This window comes from Malaclemys terrapin, chromosome 9 (genome assembly GCF_027887155.1).
Source record: "Malaclemys terrapin pileata isolate rMalTer1 chromosome 9, rMalTer1.hap1, whole genome shotgun sequence".
In the NCBI taxonomy this organism is placed as follows: Eukaryota; Metazoa; Chordata; order Testudines; family Emydidae; genus Malaclemys; species Malaclemys terrapin.
The window spans coordinates 12478649-12494861 of record NC_071513.1 but is presented as its reverse complement, the minus strand read 5'-3'; positions in this window follow the sequence as shown (position 1 = coordinate 12494861).

Below are 16213 nucleotides of genomic sequence, written 5' to 3'. Positions count from 1 at the left end.
ACTGATAAATGAGAGTTTTTTTTAACCCAATGCATAATGAACCTGTGGAATTCACTTCCATACGATTTGATATAGCGGGATACAAAAAGAGATTAGTGGTTTGCAGGAATAAGAAGACTATTATCCACAACGACGCTATCTATTTATTTTAGGTTTTAATGTACTATGTAAACCTATCAGTCTATCCCTGGCTCTAAGCATCTTTGTCATGCATTAAAAATACAAATCCAAGTAAACCCAGCAACTTCCCTGAACCAGGAAGGAAAACAAAACTGAAACCTACCCGAGCACTCAATGGTCTCTTCCCTCTTTCCATATGCCGGAAAACGGAGGCGCTAGCTAGGGTTAATGTTGATAAGGCATTATAAACCTTCATGCTTTAGAACATAAGACCAGTTGGCTGGGGTTAGCAAGACTTAGGCACACTATTACATAATGGGGATTTTAAACTTTCCTTTGAAGCAACTGGTGTTAGAAAGAGGACACTGGACTAGAAGGAGAATTGGTCTGATCTGATAGAGCAAATCTTATGTTCTTTTCATCAGTGTGTAGATTACCCCCATGCGGCGATGTAACTGAGTACAACATTTGCAATCAGAATTTAGGTGACACTGTAAGTGTTAATATGACAAAATACAAGAGAACCCAAATCATATACAGCAATACAAAATTAATTGAACCACCAAGCCTGGGGCCTTTGCACTTTGTTTTGACTCCTAAAAATCCTGTGGCAAGCTTCTGTCCTCAGTTACACCGGTGGAAATCTGTAGTGACTCCAGTCAATGAAGTAACTCTGGATTTAGTGTCTGAGCCAAAGCCCATTGATATCAATGGGCTTTGGATTGGGCCTTTACCTCAGTTATTGGGATTAGAATCTGGCCATTAACAGGCTGCGATCCTTTCTAAATTATACATGTTTAGGAAGGGTGCGCGGGCACATGCTAGGTGACTTATTTAACACTTATCCAGGTGCTAATGCAATATAAATAATATCTGGTTGCATCATCAATTTTCTGCACAAGGCCAATTAGACACCACCTCGCTGAGTAGCTGCTTAAGGAGTGAAAGGCTCATGCACTATAAATAAGCTTCTTGCTGTCAAAGGCTGGCTTTTTAAGGGGAGTCAGGCTCAGATTTGCCTGCGACAATCAGCTACCATCCTAGCTGCTCCTAATCCACTGGGGATCAGGTGGCTTTGAGTTATGGAGATATACCTATCTCATAGAGCTGGAAGGGACCTCGAAGGGTCATCAAGTCCAGCCCCCTGCCTTCACTAGCAGGACCAAGTACTGATTTTTGCTGCAGATCCCTAAGTGGCCCCCTCAAGGATTGAGCTCACAACCCTGGGTTTTAGCAGGCCCATGCTCAAACCACTGAGCTATTCTCAGCTGTGAGAGTTGGCAAAAAAGGCTAAGAGCACTAAGCTAGAGAGAGGCGCATCAGGAGGGGGTTTACTCCCTGGGACTGGTCCTGATGAAGTGAAGGAGGCTTTGGAAGTGGGGCCTGAGAGAAGGCAAACCCACAAGCAGATGACCTTGGGGGTAGACTGGAGCTGAGGATCCGGAGTAGAGGAAGGGGCTCCAGGGAAGAAGCCCAGTGGATCAATGGCTTAGTAGGAACTGGGCCTCCAGAGAGAGAGAGAGAGCCTAGGGAGGCAGTGCTCTATAGGAGAGTGGGAAAGGACTCTGCAGAGCCTGTGAGGGCGTGAAGGGTCTGGAGGAGTGAACCTTGGAAGGGGCTGAGGAAGGGGCCTAAAAACTGACCAAGGCAGGAAGTGGTCCAGGGTGGCGGCAAGTAGATGGACCTTGGCTGTGTTCTACAGGTCCCTGGGCTGGAACTCAGAGGAGAGGGAGGGCATGGGTGTCCCGACTGGCCACCAAGGAAGGTGGTGTGAAACTATCTGATAAAAGGGACATGGACTATTGGAAGCCCCGAGACAAGAGGTGGAAGGACCACTGGGGCCAGAGAGCCAACATAAGGGCATTGCACTGTTGTTTTGTGGGACTTCTTGTTACCCCAGAAAGGGTGGGATTGAACATGACGTGGTTGGAGGACTGAGTCACGAGAAGAAGCAGACCACTGCAGGGCTGGTGTGGCTGTTGGCACTCAGTGCCAAAGGAGTAGCATTGCTATGGGGGAATGCACCAGCAGTGAGTACACTCTTCTACACTTGTCTACTACAACGCTCTATTCTTGGTCCAGTCTATTGTTGTTTTTTCTCTTCCTCTCATCCCTTGCCTGAGGAGGCCATGCAACTTGCAGCCTTAGGACCTGAGTAACTCCCCTGTTCAGACCCTTTAGGGAGAGGGTGTCTGGTTGCTTACCGTCCCCACTCCTCCCTGAAACCGTCCTTCCATGCAACTTCCACCATCCCTGATGTTTGCTATCTGGGGCAAGAGAATCATGTGACCAATGGGGGTTATGTAACTTTTGCATCTTGCACCGTGCTTGGAAATACCAGCTCTTTAAAATAAAATCCATCCAAAAGAAGGAAGTAGCTTATCTGTCAGTTAGTATAAATATTTGAGGTGTTCCAAAATAACAAGAACATTTTTACCTTTATAGGATTATGTGAAATGATTGTCTTGCCCTTTTACAGCAGCTCAAATATTTGCACACCCTTATTAAACTGCCAGGGAAGGGACCTTGTTTGTCCAGATAAAACAATATGTTTCCTTCAAGAAACCAAGCCACAAGGGAAAAAACGGATTCTTGAAACTTGGCTGAGTTTTTGGAGACCGTGGATCAGTTGCCTTTGGGATAGCTTTTAAAAAAAGCATAGAGTCCGTTATTCCCTCCCCCCTTCCATTCTTGAACTTCATTTCAAGGAAGTTATTCACTCGTCACACAGATAGTTATATGACTTCCTTATGGGTATTGCATACATCCTTGTCCAGCGGCTTCAGGTAAATGTTATTTACAGATGGCCAAAAAAGACTGAATTATATTAATTTGCCAAAAATAACCTCCCCCCCCATTTTTTTGCTCTTGGCAGAAGGTTTTTAATTGTTGTATACAGCATCTACTTTATTTTAATGATTATATGTGACTTTTTCCCATGTTGACTGTCTTTGTGACTTTAAATGGTAACCCCTAAAGGCATCATGCACATACCTGAAGGAGGCCATCTGCTTGTTTATCCCTGTTTGCATGGACCTGATTAACCGAATCTAACACCCCCGCCCCCAGGCAACATCAGAACTAGGAGGTGTGATTCCCAGTTTGTGTAGAAATACTTGCACTATTAAAAATAGCAGTGTGTGGTTGGCATAGCATGGGTGAGGGCTTGAGCTAACCACCCAAGTACATACGTGGGGGCCCGGATGGGTACCTACTCAGGTAGCGCGAGCGGCTACCCTGGCTTATGCTGCTCAAGCTAGCATGGGCGCATCTCCATGAGCTGGGAATCACACCTCCCAGCTCGGCTGTAGACGTGCCCTGAGGGGGCAGTCCTGCAGTCCCTAAGGAGCTTATAGCAGGAAAAAAATTCTGCTGGTGAGATGTAGTATAATAGTTTGTGGCGCAGTCTCCTAAAAGCAGTGGTGGAACCCTGTTGCTTTTAGACCTCTGAACCTCAGCTGGCCAATGTACCAAAGTGAAGCATCCCATGCTAGCAGGGAGGTGGACTAGATAATTGAATAGGCCTCTTTGGACTCTCATTTCTGTGGAAATGAAGTCCATGGGAGTGTTGCCAGCATAAGGACTGTAGGGTTTTGACTAACTGGATATGTTTGCTGTGATGGGAGATTAGTGCACGTATATATGCCACTGTGTAATCCACAGAAGACTACGGGCCAGCTTGTGGGAACTGGCATAGTTCCATTGACTTTGCTGTATGCTAGTTGAGGAGCTGTGCCTACCTGAATATTCAACAGTTGGTATCTTACTACTCAACCAACCCTCTACGCTGCTGGGCATTGATTTCAGAAAGGTGCTTTGTAGAGGCAGGTTTTCTTCACTTACTACAGATACAGTTGACTTGATTCTCCTCATTGATTTTTACAGTGGTGTAATTCCACTACTGCACCAGTTACTCCTGGTTTACTCCAGTGCAAGTGGGGAAGTGGGTTCCAGGGGAGTAATTAGTATCTCAGGCCTGATCTAAGCTGGGGGGGGGGAGATCGTTCTAAGATACGCAACTTCAGCTACAAGAATAGTGTATCTGAAATCAACATAGCTTAGATCGAAATAAAATTACTTACTTTGCGTCCTCGCGGTGCGGGATCGACGGCCGTGGCTCCCCGGTCGACTTTGCTTCCGCCTCTTGCACTGCTGGAGTTCAGCAGTCGACGGGAGAGCGATTGGGGATCGATTTATCGCATCTACACTACACATGATAAATTGATCCCTGATAGATCGATTGCTACCTGCTGATCCGGCTGGTAGTGTAGACGTACCCTCAGAGATCTCCAAGGCACTTCCATTGACTAAAGGCTGAGTCTTGCTTCATCCTCAGAAAGGCCTAACAACCTGAAAAGTTTCAAACTGTAAAGTTCATTCCCAGTCCTTAGAAATGGAGGGAACAATGAAAATTCACCTTTTAGTTAGTGGAAACCCTCCAGAAGAAAATGGAGGAGAAGTTGGCTTGATCTTTCATACAGCAGAAAAAGTTAATTACTTTTAGCCTTGCACAACTCAAAAGAATAGATTCTACTCAGACTTATATATGCACTGAGACCAAGCAAGGAAAATGCAAGCCACACAGGAATTTTCATAAAGATATGGAGGCGTGAAAAGAAGAAGTTGAAGACTCAATGTAATCTTAAGGATAAGTTTTGTACGCTGTTTTGAAGGCATGAATCCCCTTGTAGCAATTAAAGCTAGGCAAATATACTTGTAAAAGCCCTTTGGCACATATCAGGACTGAAGGACAGAAAGGAAGAAAAAATTAGCTCCATTAACAAGAAGGGAGGTGAAATCAACAAGGCTTCTACAATGGCTGTGCTATTACATTGTTTTTCTTTAACGTGAAAAATAAAGAGATGGCATGTGAGCAACTAGGAAGTAATGAAAACTACGTCAATAGAGGTGTTGATGAAAAGCAGGCAAGGGAGCCCTTGGAGAGAGAGAAATTAATACATACAGATCAGCAGTTCTGGATATTCTGCACTCCAGGGTCCTATGGGAATTAACTAATAAACATACTATGAACCACTGGCAATTATTATACCTGACAATGACCATCTGGGTATGCACCAAGTTGTCTTCTCAGCATTCAGCCTCACGCTTGTAGCGTGATCATGGAGAAATACAGAAGTTGGGGGCGGGGTGGAAATGTGAACAGAAGGGGGGGGGGGGAAGCTTTAAAATATGTGGAACTCTTTCGGCATCTGGTTTTTCCTCTCACTCCAGTGTAACTCTCTTGTCTTCAGGGGAACTACTCCTCAGAATGAGGAGTGGGAGCGTTTTAAATTTCAGAGTCTAACACGCTCTCACTCAAATCAGTGGCACGTAGTATGTTCAGCTGATCAGAGGCACTCGTACAATATAGATTACTCTACATCTGTTGGAACTTAAATGTATTAGCAAGCAGCTATATCGTCAGAGGCAGGGACAGGTGACCGCCAACCATTGTTTCGCAGGGAAGGTTTTTGTGGGTGGAAGTATAGATGTGTTAGTATCATTATTGTTCTATTCATTGTAGCTCCACGGTGGTATACAGAGCCAATGAGGGGAGGCAGTGTAGAGTTGCACCACTGCAGCAGAAGATCCTAGAGCCATATGATGGCAGAGGCAAGCTCAGTGGGTTTGATCCTGTGATGAGCCAAGCACTCTGGCTCAGAATCAGAAAAGTGCTTAAGCATGTTGTAGCGGGGTGGTTACCCCGCTCCTGCAGAGGGGTTTAAAACAGCCCTGGCAGAGGGCTGGGGCAAAGGGAAAAGCTACTGGGCTGATTGGGGAAGCAGCCACAGCTGGGCCACGCCCCAATCAGGCCCCAGCTGGCCTGTATAAGAAGGCTGGGAGCCAGAGACTCACTAGTCTCTCTCTGTATTCAGGGAGAGAAGGGCTTGGCTGTAGGGAGCTTGACACAGGGTACCTGAGTGGGGAAAGGCTGGGGAGCTCTAGCCTGGAAAGCCCCAGGCTGTGGCCTAGCATTGGGCTAGACGGTACTGGTGGTTGCTGAGGGCAGCCCAGGGCTAGGCCAAGGCAGCAGGTCCAAACCCTCCTTGCCAGTGATGAGTGGCCTATACTGCAGTCTGCCCCAGGGAGTGGGGGCTAGTTGGTGACTGGCAGTGGCCTAGTGCTGAGGCAAGGTGGAGCTAGTGGGTGGGGGTTCCCCAGGGAGGGGACACCTAGTGTGTGGGTACTGCCAGGGGGCAGTACCCAGAGCAGGGGGCACTGGGGTCCTGGGAGGGACATGGGGGGCCAGTACAGAAGAGGACAAGGTGGATCACTGGCCTGCAGAGGGTGCTCCAGTGGCTGGTGAGCTAATTCCCTGGATGACCAGCAGGAGGTGCTGCAGGGGTGAGTTTGGCTCCTCTTACACATGTGCTTACAGGCAAGCATATGCTTAAGGGTTTTTCAGGATCAGGGCCCATGGAGCTCAGACACTTTGCAGCCTCTTCAAGGGTGGCAGTGCACTCTCCCCATGAGTGAGCCTTGTAACTGCAAAAATTTTTTCTTTTTTAAAGTAAATCATAAGCAGGAAGCCTGCTAAAACAACCAGGGAGCCACTGGATAACTGAGATGCTAAAGGAGCACTCGGGGACAACAATGTCACTGCGGAGAAACTACATGAATTCTTTGCATTGGTCTTCACGGCTGAGGATGTGAGGGAGATTCCCAAACCTGAGTCCAGGGCTGTCCCTAGTGGTGTGCAGGGCCTGGGGCGGAAGTGATGGATTCGTCTCTTCTGGGACTGACTGCTCCAGCCAATCGCACCAGCCCATGGGGGTCCCCCAAAGCACGGGACCCAGAGCAGTTGCCCTGCTTAGCCCTACCCAAAGGATGGCTCTGCCTAAGCCATTCTTTTTAGGAAACAAATCTGAGGAATTGTCCCAGATTGAGGTGTCGTTAGAGGAGGCTTTGGAACAAATTGATAAATTAAATAGTACTAGGTCACCAGGACCGGATGGCATTCACCCAAAAGTTCTGAAGGAACTCAAATGTGAAATTGCAGAACTACTAACCGTGGTGTGTAACCTATCGTTAAATCAGCTTCTCTACCAGATGACTGGAGGCTAGCTAATGTGACGCAAAGTTTTTAAAAAAGTCTCCAGAGGTGATCCTGGCAATTACAGGCCGGTAAGCCCGACTTCAATACCAGCCAAATTGGTTGAAAATATAGTAAAGAACAGAATTATCAGAGACAAACACGATTTGTTAGGGAAGAGTCAACATGGCTTTTGTAAAGGGAAATCATGCCTCACCAATCTACTTGAATTCTTGGAGGGGGTCAACATGCATGTGGACAAGGGGGATCCAGAGGATAGAGTGTACTTAAATTTTCAGAAAGCCTTTGACCATAGCCTCACCTGCTCTAGGAGGTTAGCGCTGGCTGCTAGACTTGAGGTCCTTGTGCTCACTGGCATGCAAGGCCTATGATTGCACCTGGCCTCCAGTTGCATGCAAGGCAGAAAGGCTCCTTGCTGCTGCTGCTGCTTCCCACTCATGCAGCTCTGCAGGTGCTGTGCATGGTTTTGCTCAAACCATAGAGCTGCAGTAATTCCTGTGGGCTTTGCAGGGATGGGACACAGATCCAGGAGGAGGCATTTTAGTGTGCAGGGAAGCAAAGCTTTGCTTTATCCTTGCATAGAGGAGCAGCTTGTCACAGTTACAGGACTAGTTGTACCTTTAGCCCCCCTCTCTAGTCTCTCTGAGTGCAACCCCTCAGGGTTTAGCCCTCTTATCTTCACCTCTCCAAGGGCGGAATCCCATCATTCTCCCACTCTGAGGATTGGGGCTTTGACTACAGTTCATTGAGTCCCAGCCAACATTCCCCCTAAGCTGCGTGCATGTGCAGTCATGCAGCAATTGGGTACCTACTGTGCATCTTGCTTGGCTGGAAGCGTGGCTAGCACCCAGCCCCTTAAGCAGCCAGAGGTCGCAGCAGCTCTGGTGCTGGGGCCTGGCAGGAAGCCGTGAGCCAGCAGGGAGGGAGGGGTGAGGGTGCCAGATCTGGAGGGAGTGTGGTCAGCAACTGGGTCTAGCTGGGCCCTCCTGCTGGAACCTGGTGCCCTGGACAGTCTCAAGCCAGCGAGGAAGGCTAAGGAGCGAGGTTGGGGAAGCAGGGGTCAGGGGCACAACTTAGGGAGGCTGTTCCAGGGCTGGCAGTACTGAACATAAGAACGGCCAAACTGGATCAGACCAAAGGTCCATCTAGCCTAGTGTCCTGTCTTCCGACAGTGGCCAATGCCAGGTGCCCCAGAGGGAATGAACAGAACAGGGAATCACAAAGTGATCCATCCCCTGTCGCCCATTCCCAGCATCTGGCAAACAGAGGCGAGGGACACCATCCCTGCCCAGCCTGGCTAATAGCTATGAACTTATCTCGTTCCTTTTTGAACCCTGTTATAGTCTTGGCCTTCACCACATCCCCTGGCAAGGAAATGAGCCCTTGGCAGGGAACCATGGCACAGGGGAGGAATGGGGGGGAGGGGTGTCTGCTCTGTGATTCTCTCTGGGCTGCGCTGGCAACTCCCTCTGGGGGACCTGGGGTCAGGGAGGGACTGGCTGTGGGACAGACCCTAAAATCCTTTCTCCCAAGGACGATTCAAGCCTGCAGGGAGGGGTAAAGAGTGGGGTGAGAAGAGGCAGGGGCTCCTGGGAGGGGACAGTAGGGGGATCCCTCAAAGGCTGAATCTGCTGGGAGGGGGTGGGTGTAGGGGCTCATGGGGAGAGGGGGGAAAGGTGGGGACTCCTGACTTTCTGGGTTTCTGACTATTGTGTGGCTTTTAACACTCCAACTCTTGAAAATTAACAGGCACTCAACCCACTGGTATGTGTGATCCATGTATATATGTGGTACTGACCTGTCACTGTACTACTCTGAAGAGTGTAAGCTTGTCCCAGGACAAATGTTCGGTACTGGGTGGAGTTGGTAGCCCACTCAGAACAAATTTTAGAGGGAATGCTGGTCCCAGCCGTGATGTCTCAGCAGGTCCAACTGTGCTCAGCAACTGCAAGTCTTTCCTTTGGGAGCTGTGACCAGACAGCTTTCTTAGAACCAAGTATTGTTTCATCTTAATGCTACAAATACAGCAAAGCATGAGAGAGAAGGACTTTAAAACACTCTATATGCATGTCTCTCATCTCAACTTCCAGGGATAAGGCCCAACTGCCTATGACCCCCTCCACAAGGCCTGTCTCTGGGTCGCCTGTACCTTCTGAACAGCCCCTGACCACCACTTCCCCCTCCCTTGAATGTTGCTTATACGCCCAAAGCCCTTTGTCTCACGTTGCAGATGCAAAGGAACCTGTGAAGCTCTCCAACCCCTGCCAGACTGGTCTGTTGAGCTTAGTAGCGGGTCAGAGAGAGGACATCAAAGAAAACAGGTCTAGTATTGTCCCTTGTGTGGGTAAATGGTGGCTAGCTGAAGCTCTTGTCCTCTTTCCTGTATCTGTGCCATTAACCCCTTGTAATCCTATAGAAAACTCTTACATCAGCCAAACAGAACATATATTGACATTACATAACTTTGCATCTCTCTCTCGCTCCATCTCCTCCTGCTCCCTGTTGCTTTGAGTAATTTTTCTTTCCCTGTGCATGTTGCTTGTCTGCAGTGACAAGAGTGCATCCATTTGTTTGCTGGAATTCTTCAATAAATCAAACACTTACTTTCCCCACCTCTTATTCATGTTTTGAGCTGCCACAATGTTCAGTTTGAAGCAGAATAAAAGGTCTTTTAAATGGGAAAACTCCTGGAAGTAACCACTTTACTAGAGACCCAATGTCAAGGTATGGTACGCCTAGCAATCTTGACAGGGGCTATTTAAAACCGTTATCTACTGTGTATTTTAATGGCAGGAACATAATTCAAACAGCTGAATGCATACCTTGAAAACTGCTTCAGCAGTTTCCTATTCTGCAGTTTCCCCCCCCCCCCTTCCCACCCAACCTTGATCTGATCTTTTGGGAACACAGACTATTGTGTTCACAACCATTTATGGATCACTTTTCAGTTTGCGTCAAGGCTCGGCTTTGCCCTGCCAGCTACAAGATATGAAATTAGAGCCAAGGCTTGTGACAATAAGCATGTTTGAAAGGGCACAAACATATTCAAGGATAATAAAATTCTTTCCTTGTCATCGAAGGGGAAAGCATTATTTCTAATACAGGTTTAACACTCCTGCCAGGCGCTGTCTCAGCAAAAAGGACTGAGTTTAATTATCCAAGGGCTCCTTCTGAAAACTTAAGAAATACTACTGTCTTGAGGCCCCAAGCTGGAAAACTAACTTGCCTCCTACGGGCATTCTTGATAGGCAACACTTCCCCACTTGGCAACAAGTTTAAAACAAGGAAAACTTTATTAGGGGATAAAGAGGGCATAAAATAAACATATGGTAGCAAGCAATAAGAAAGGAACTGTGTATATGTGTAACTCCCACCCCACAGGGGGTGTTGGCAATAGTCTTACACTGTGAGAGGAGACTGAGTATAAATCTCCTTCAATAGCTACTTCCTGTGCTGTGCCTTCACTCCCTGTGTGTTCTACAGAATTGGTAGACTTGCCTGAACTCTGGACTCCATCTCTAGCCACTGGAGAAGTGCTCCTGGCTTGCTTCAGGGGGTTCTAGCACTTAGTCTTTTATTAATAGCTGGATGGGGGGCCCTTACAGGAGTTCTTCAGCTATGCTGTTACACTCTGTGGCTTCAGCAAAAGCCCCGTCAGCACTGCCACCTGCCTCCACATGGCTGCCCCCTCTATGCCATCCACCCACCTTAAAGTTACTTGTCCACCTGGACCTCTGATGCTGCTCTTCTCCCTGTTCACCAATAGGTGACAATAGCAAGCTTCCTACTCCCTGAGTCTCCATGCCACTGGACAAACACTGGCCAATCTCCTGCTTAAGACCTCATGAGATGCTTCAGTAAAGACGGGAGTAGAAGTCACTTGTTAGTTGTCAGTGCTCTGTGGTCTAGTGAGTACTGGAGCGGTCAGATAGCGGACGTAATGTGCATTCCTTAAAACTAGGGGTCAGTTAAATGAAAAGAGAAAGTGAGTGTTTCTGGTCTACTGACACTCTCTTGAATACCATTGACTCTTGAATGGTGGCAGTTGTATTGTGGAACTGGAAGAGATACCTTAATCCAGCCCTGGGCATGTTTGGCAGAGTCTGCTCCAATGAGGCCTCCCAGAAATGGAATAATGTGTGAGGACTGAAGGCTGGGTGTGTATAAGCTTGAACAGTGTATTTATCTGCACTATGTCTGATTTGTGGCAGGGAACCATGTACACCAGCTGGAGAAGTAAAACAAAGTCTGTTTAAATATTAGCTTTAGCAGAAGTTTTCTCTTTCAGCCAGTAACGTAGCTCTAATATATTTGGCATTTCAAAGTACTGGCATTTTTTTATTAGGGAAGAAATGTTCCAATTCAAAATACACTGAACACATTCTTGCAGAAATTCAAACCACTTTTAGGATATTAAAATGTTATCATAAGGTAAAAGCTTTGGCGATCAAAATTGTTTCTTGAAGCCATTAACTCCAGTTCCACTGACTTATTTTAAGTTTTTTCTCTTTGGGAACATTAATTGTGGTACAGAACACACTGGAAGCTTGTATGACAAGGATGGTTTAAGTATATTGAAAAAATAAAATGTCAGTAACTAAAACCTCTGTTTAATCTTTGAATCACAGATTACAGCAGTAAATGAGTAGGATTTAAACACTTTTCTTCCCAGATGTCCTAGATGACGGGAATTAAATGCATAACGATGATGGGTTTAAAATGTCAGACCTCAAAAAAATAATGCTATGAAATTTTGACTTTTGGGGCATCAAAGCAGCTAAGGCTGGAATCGGGAAATGGATTTCTAACAGACAAGACTGGTTTACTCAACATGAAATACTGTCAATATGTTTGACACTTCTGTAGAATGCTCACAAGGTTTACTTGTGAATGATCAATACTGCTCAGAAATGCCCTGAAATGTTATGTTTGAATTAAATTACTTTGTGTGTTGAAATTGGAACAGTTTCTAGTAGTTCTATCTGGTGTGTGTTTGTCTGGATCAGCCTAGGGGCGGGTGTGTGGGTGTGAGTGAGACTCCGTTTCTTGCCAAGAATACTCCATACGTGTACAACATTCCAACAAAACGGAGGGACTTCATCTGCATCAAGGACACTCTTTGGCTGCTGGTACAGGGAAGTTTCATGACCATTGGAGACTTTTTTTTTTCTTTTCTTCTGAAGAGGACTGCCCCCATGGGTGACCATATAAAGCAGATTTGGGTATTAGATTGCTGCTTAACACTTCTCCTTTCCCAGGGTATGCAGGGCCGGCTCCAGGCACCAGCCTTCCAAGCAGGTGCTTGGGGCAGCAATCTGCAAGGGGCGGCAGTCCGTGTGTGTTTGCCCCCAAGCAGCGCGCCGAATTGCCACCATGGATGGCGGGGGCAGTCCATGCGCCGTTAGGGCGGCACACGAGTTTCCGCGGCAGCGGCAATTCAGCGGCAGCTTCTGTCTTCAGCCGGAACGTGCATGCTGCCCTAACGGCACACGGACTGCCCCTGCCGTCCGCGACGGCAATTCAGTGCGCTGCTTGGGACAGCAAAAACAGTAGAGCCGGCCCTGGCAGTTTGCTCATTTTATCATCCTTCTGGTGTGTGTAACAGCCAGAAAAAGAACTAATTTAGTAAACTAGCTTTCCAAAACTGCTAAAAAATAGCACCAGGCACTTGCGGGTATGTTCAGGCAAAGTGAGTCTCTTCTAATGAAGTAATGATTCTTTCTTGTTTTTTTTCCCCACAGTTGTCACTTGATATCCTGTTGGAGAAGTTTAAGGGCAGAGTTTTGGGTCACCTTGACATTGCTTGTTTCTTCCCCACACCCAAACTCATCATGGATGGAGAAACTAATAACAGTATTTTTTTTAAATAATGGGGCTCCAGCTACCCATCTGCATATATACCCAGGGCCGGCGCAACCCATTAGGGGACCTAGGTGGTGGCCTAAGGCACTACAATTTGGGGGGCAGCGACCGCGGTGGTATTTCGGCGGCGGGACCTTCCGTCGCCTCTGTGGGGGATGGCATTTCAGGGCAGGATCTTCCGCCGCCTAGGGCGGCAGAAAAGCTGGCGGCGCTCCTGTATATACCGCATTCAGTGCTAACTGTTCACCCAGTGGAACCATTGCTATGTCTGCTCTTTCAGCTGACCTTTTATGCAAGATTGTGTCTGCCTGGGTTCTATCGGACCTGAGCTGTGGACCAAATTCTCCTTTTTGCACGTCCGCCTCACTCTTGGCTGACCCGCTGGTCAAAGTTTACTTATCTTTTCAGAAAGTATTAGAACGACTAGAGTCAAACTCCAGGCTATAGTGTTTAACTCTGAAGTTTAAATTGTATTGATAGCACTGGTCAGCTTAAAGAATCATTCCCACACAATTGCTTACAATAGTATACAAGTCTATGCATTTAATATAGGACATACCTATGTACAACAATATGTAAAAACATGCTTCTGTTATTTCCATATGAATGATATCCGTGTTAAATTAATAGTGTGTCCGTAATGTACAGAGTGCCTTGGAGACTACTCTTGCTGCTCATATGCATGTAGTAGTGATGTGAGCTCTGACACCTAGGCCCAGATCTTCAAAGGTTTCTAGGCACCATTCAATGAGAGTTAAGCACCTAAATCTCTTGGTGGATCTGGGCCTTAGTGACTAAACTAGAGAAGTGCATAAGACAGTCAGAGGGGAAGTCAGGGGGTGGGGGTTGAGAGAAGGAAGGAGGACGTGAGATGACTCTGTGTATGAAAACTGGCAGCGGTTTCAGAATTTTATTTGGTTTTACTTAAACAGTTTAAAATGCCCAAAATTGAAACGTATACATATATATTTTGTTTACTATTTGGTTGAAAACTCTGGAAAAAATTCAATATTGGGTTGACCCAAACTAAATGATGATTCTATTTTTTTTTTTTTAAAGCTGCCAGCAAACTGAAAAATCAGTTATTTGCTCAGCTCAGGTCTTAACCTCATCCGGAAAAGTGCCGTAGGAAATGGATGGACATTTCATTTGTGTTAATAGATTTTATATCTTCTTATCATATGTTGGATCCAATCCCACAAACACTTGCATGAGTAAAGTTACACACGTGAATCATCCCACTTACAAAATAAAGTTGCACTTGTCCATAAGTGTGTTTGCAGGATTTAGACCAAGTTAGGATATGGGTCTGCTCTTAATGAATCCTGAACACTGCTCCCTCTTCTACTCTTGCCAGTAAAGAGAAATGGCTAAGTGGTCAATATATGCTAACTAAATGCTACACTGTACTTTGTTACCCTGGTCTATAAATATAGTGCGTGTTGGGTGACGGTATTGCTTTTCCTGTAGTCATGTCATTCTGTATTGTGGGGCGCTCATACTTCTGGAATAAAGCAGCCATTACACTTCAACTCTCTACGAGCAAAACACTTGATCCTATATCTCTAGCTTTCAAGCATGTACGAAAGGAAGTTATGCTATTTCAAACTTACCAACCCTACACACAGGTAGCTATCAAATCGGATTACTGCTTGCAAGGTGGTACATTTATCTTTCACTTAAAATAACTCCGAATGTCAAATGCAAAATGATTTCTGAAGTCTAACATTTTAATTTCTTGCTGTTTATAACTTGTGTAACTTTGCAGTAACATACCCTCTTAAAACCCTGTATTTCTATAGCTCAGGGGTTCTCAAACTTGATTGCACTGCAACCCTCTTCTGACAACAAAAATTACTATATGACCTTAGGAGTGGGGACCGAAGCCTGAGCCCCACTGCTCCGGGTAGGGAAGGGGTCAAAGCCAAAGCCCAAGGGCTTCAGCCCCAGCCAGGGGGCCTGTAACCTGAACCTCGCCACCCAGGGCTGAATCCTTCGGGCTTTGGCTTGGGCCCTGGGCCCCAGCAAGTCTAAGCCAACCCTGGTGACTCCATTAAAATGGGGTTGCAACGCACTTTGGGGTCCTGACCCACAGTTTGAGAACCGCTGCCATAGTTGAACTGGAACAATAGTAGAATGCATCTGTTTATCTCCCCAGAACAGGTATTCAGAATCAGGGTCACTACAGAAAAAGGTATGTAGCCCCACACTTCCCCCTCCCTCCTTCAGTTACATTTTCACACCTGAACCATTTTCCTCTTCATCACTCTGCAGCAGGTTCTTCTCCTCTGGCCCATCTAGCAAGGCATTTAACTATACGCATATGAATAGCCCACTGACTTCACTGGCACTGTTCATGTGCTTGATTTAAGCATATGCTTAAATATTTTGCTGGATGAGGGGACACATGAGCAAAGTATTCCCCCTCCCTCCCAATTCTTAAAAGGACCTGCAACTTGCATCCTTTGTCTCAAATGCTTACTGTGCACATTGCAGGAGAGTGAGACCCCTTCTGAGCAGAAACACACTCCTCATCTTTATCCCAAAGATCTGAAGTGAGACCTTACTGCTATACACACGGATGGGCCATAAAGCCAATATCTAGGACCTCTTGTAGCTGTAAATTGCTCAAACCCATGGGAGCCAACTGCCCTCTGGAGTGTAGATTCATGAGAAGGCTAGGGAAGCCCTGGATAACTTGTACTGAGAGGACCCCCTACAATGATTAGTTAAAACTTAACTGGGGATAAGAATATGCATCTGGAGCCTCATCCAAAGCCTGTGGAAGTCATTGGGAACCTTTTCATGGATTTCAATGTGCTTTGGCTCAGAGCCCTAAGGAAGGATAGACATATACCACAGAATTAGACATTTGGCGTGGAGGTGGCAAAGGGGTAGACTTAACAAATCAAGAAGCAGAGGCTGGTCTTCTCTAGCGGTCCAAGTCCACTACCCAAATCACACGTAGATTCAGTTCCTGGTTCTGCCCCAGACTTCCTGTTTGACTCTGGATAAGTCACTTAGGCCTAGATCTTCAAAGGTATTTAGATGCCTAACTCCCATTGTTTTCATTTGGGAGTTAGGAGCCTAAAAACTTTTTGAGGAAGGGGGCCTAATCTCTATGCTTCAATTCCCACTCTGTGAAATGAGGAGAATACTCTTTCTCTTCTAGTCTTG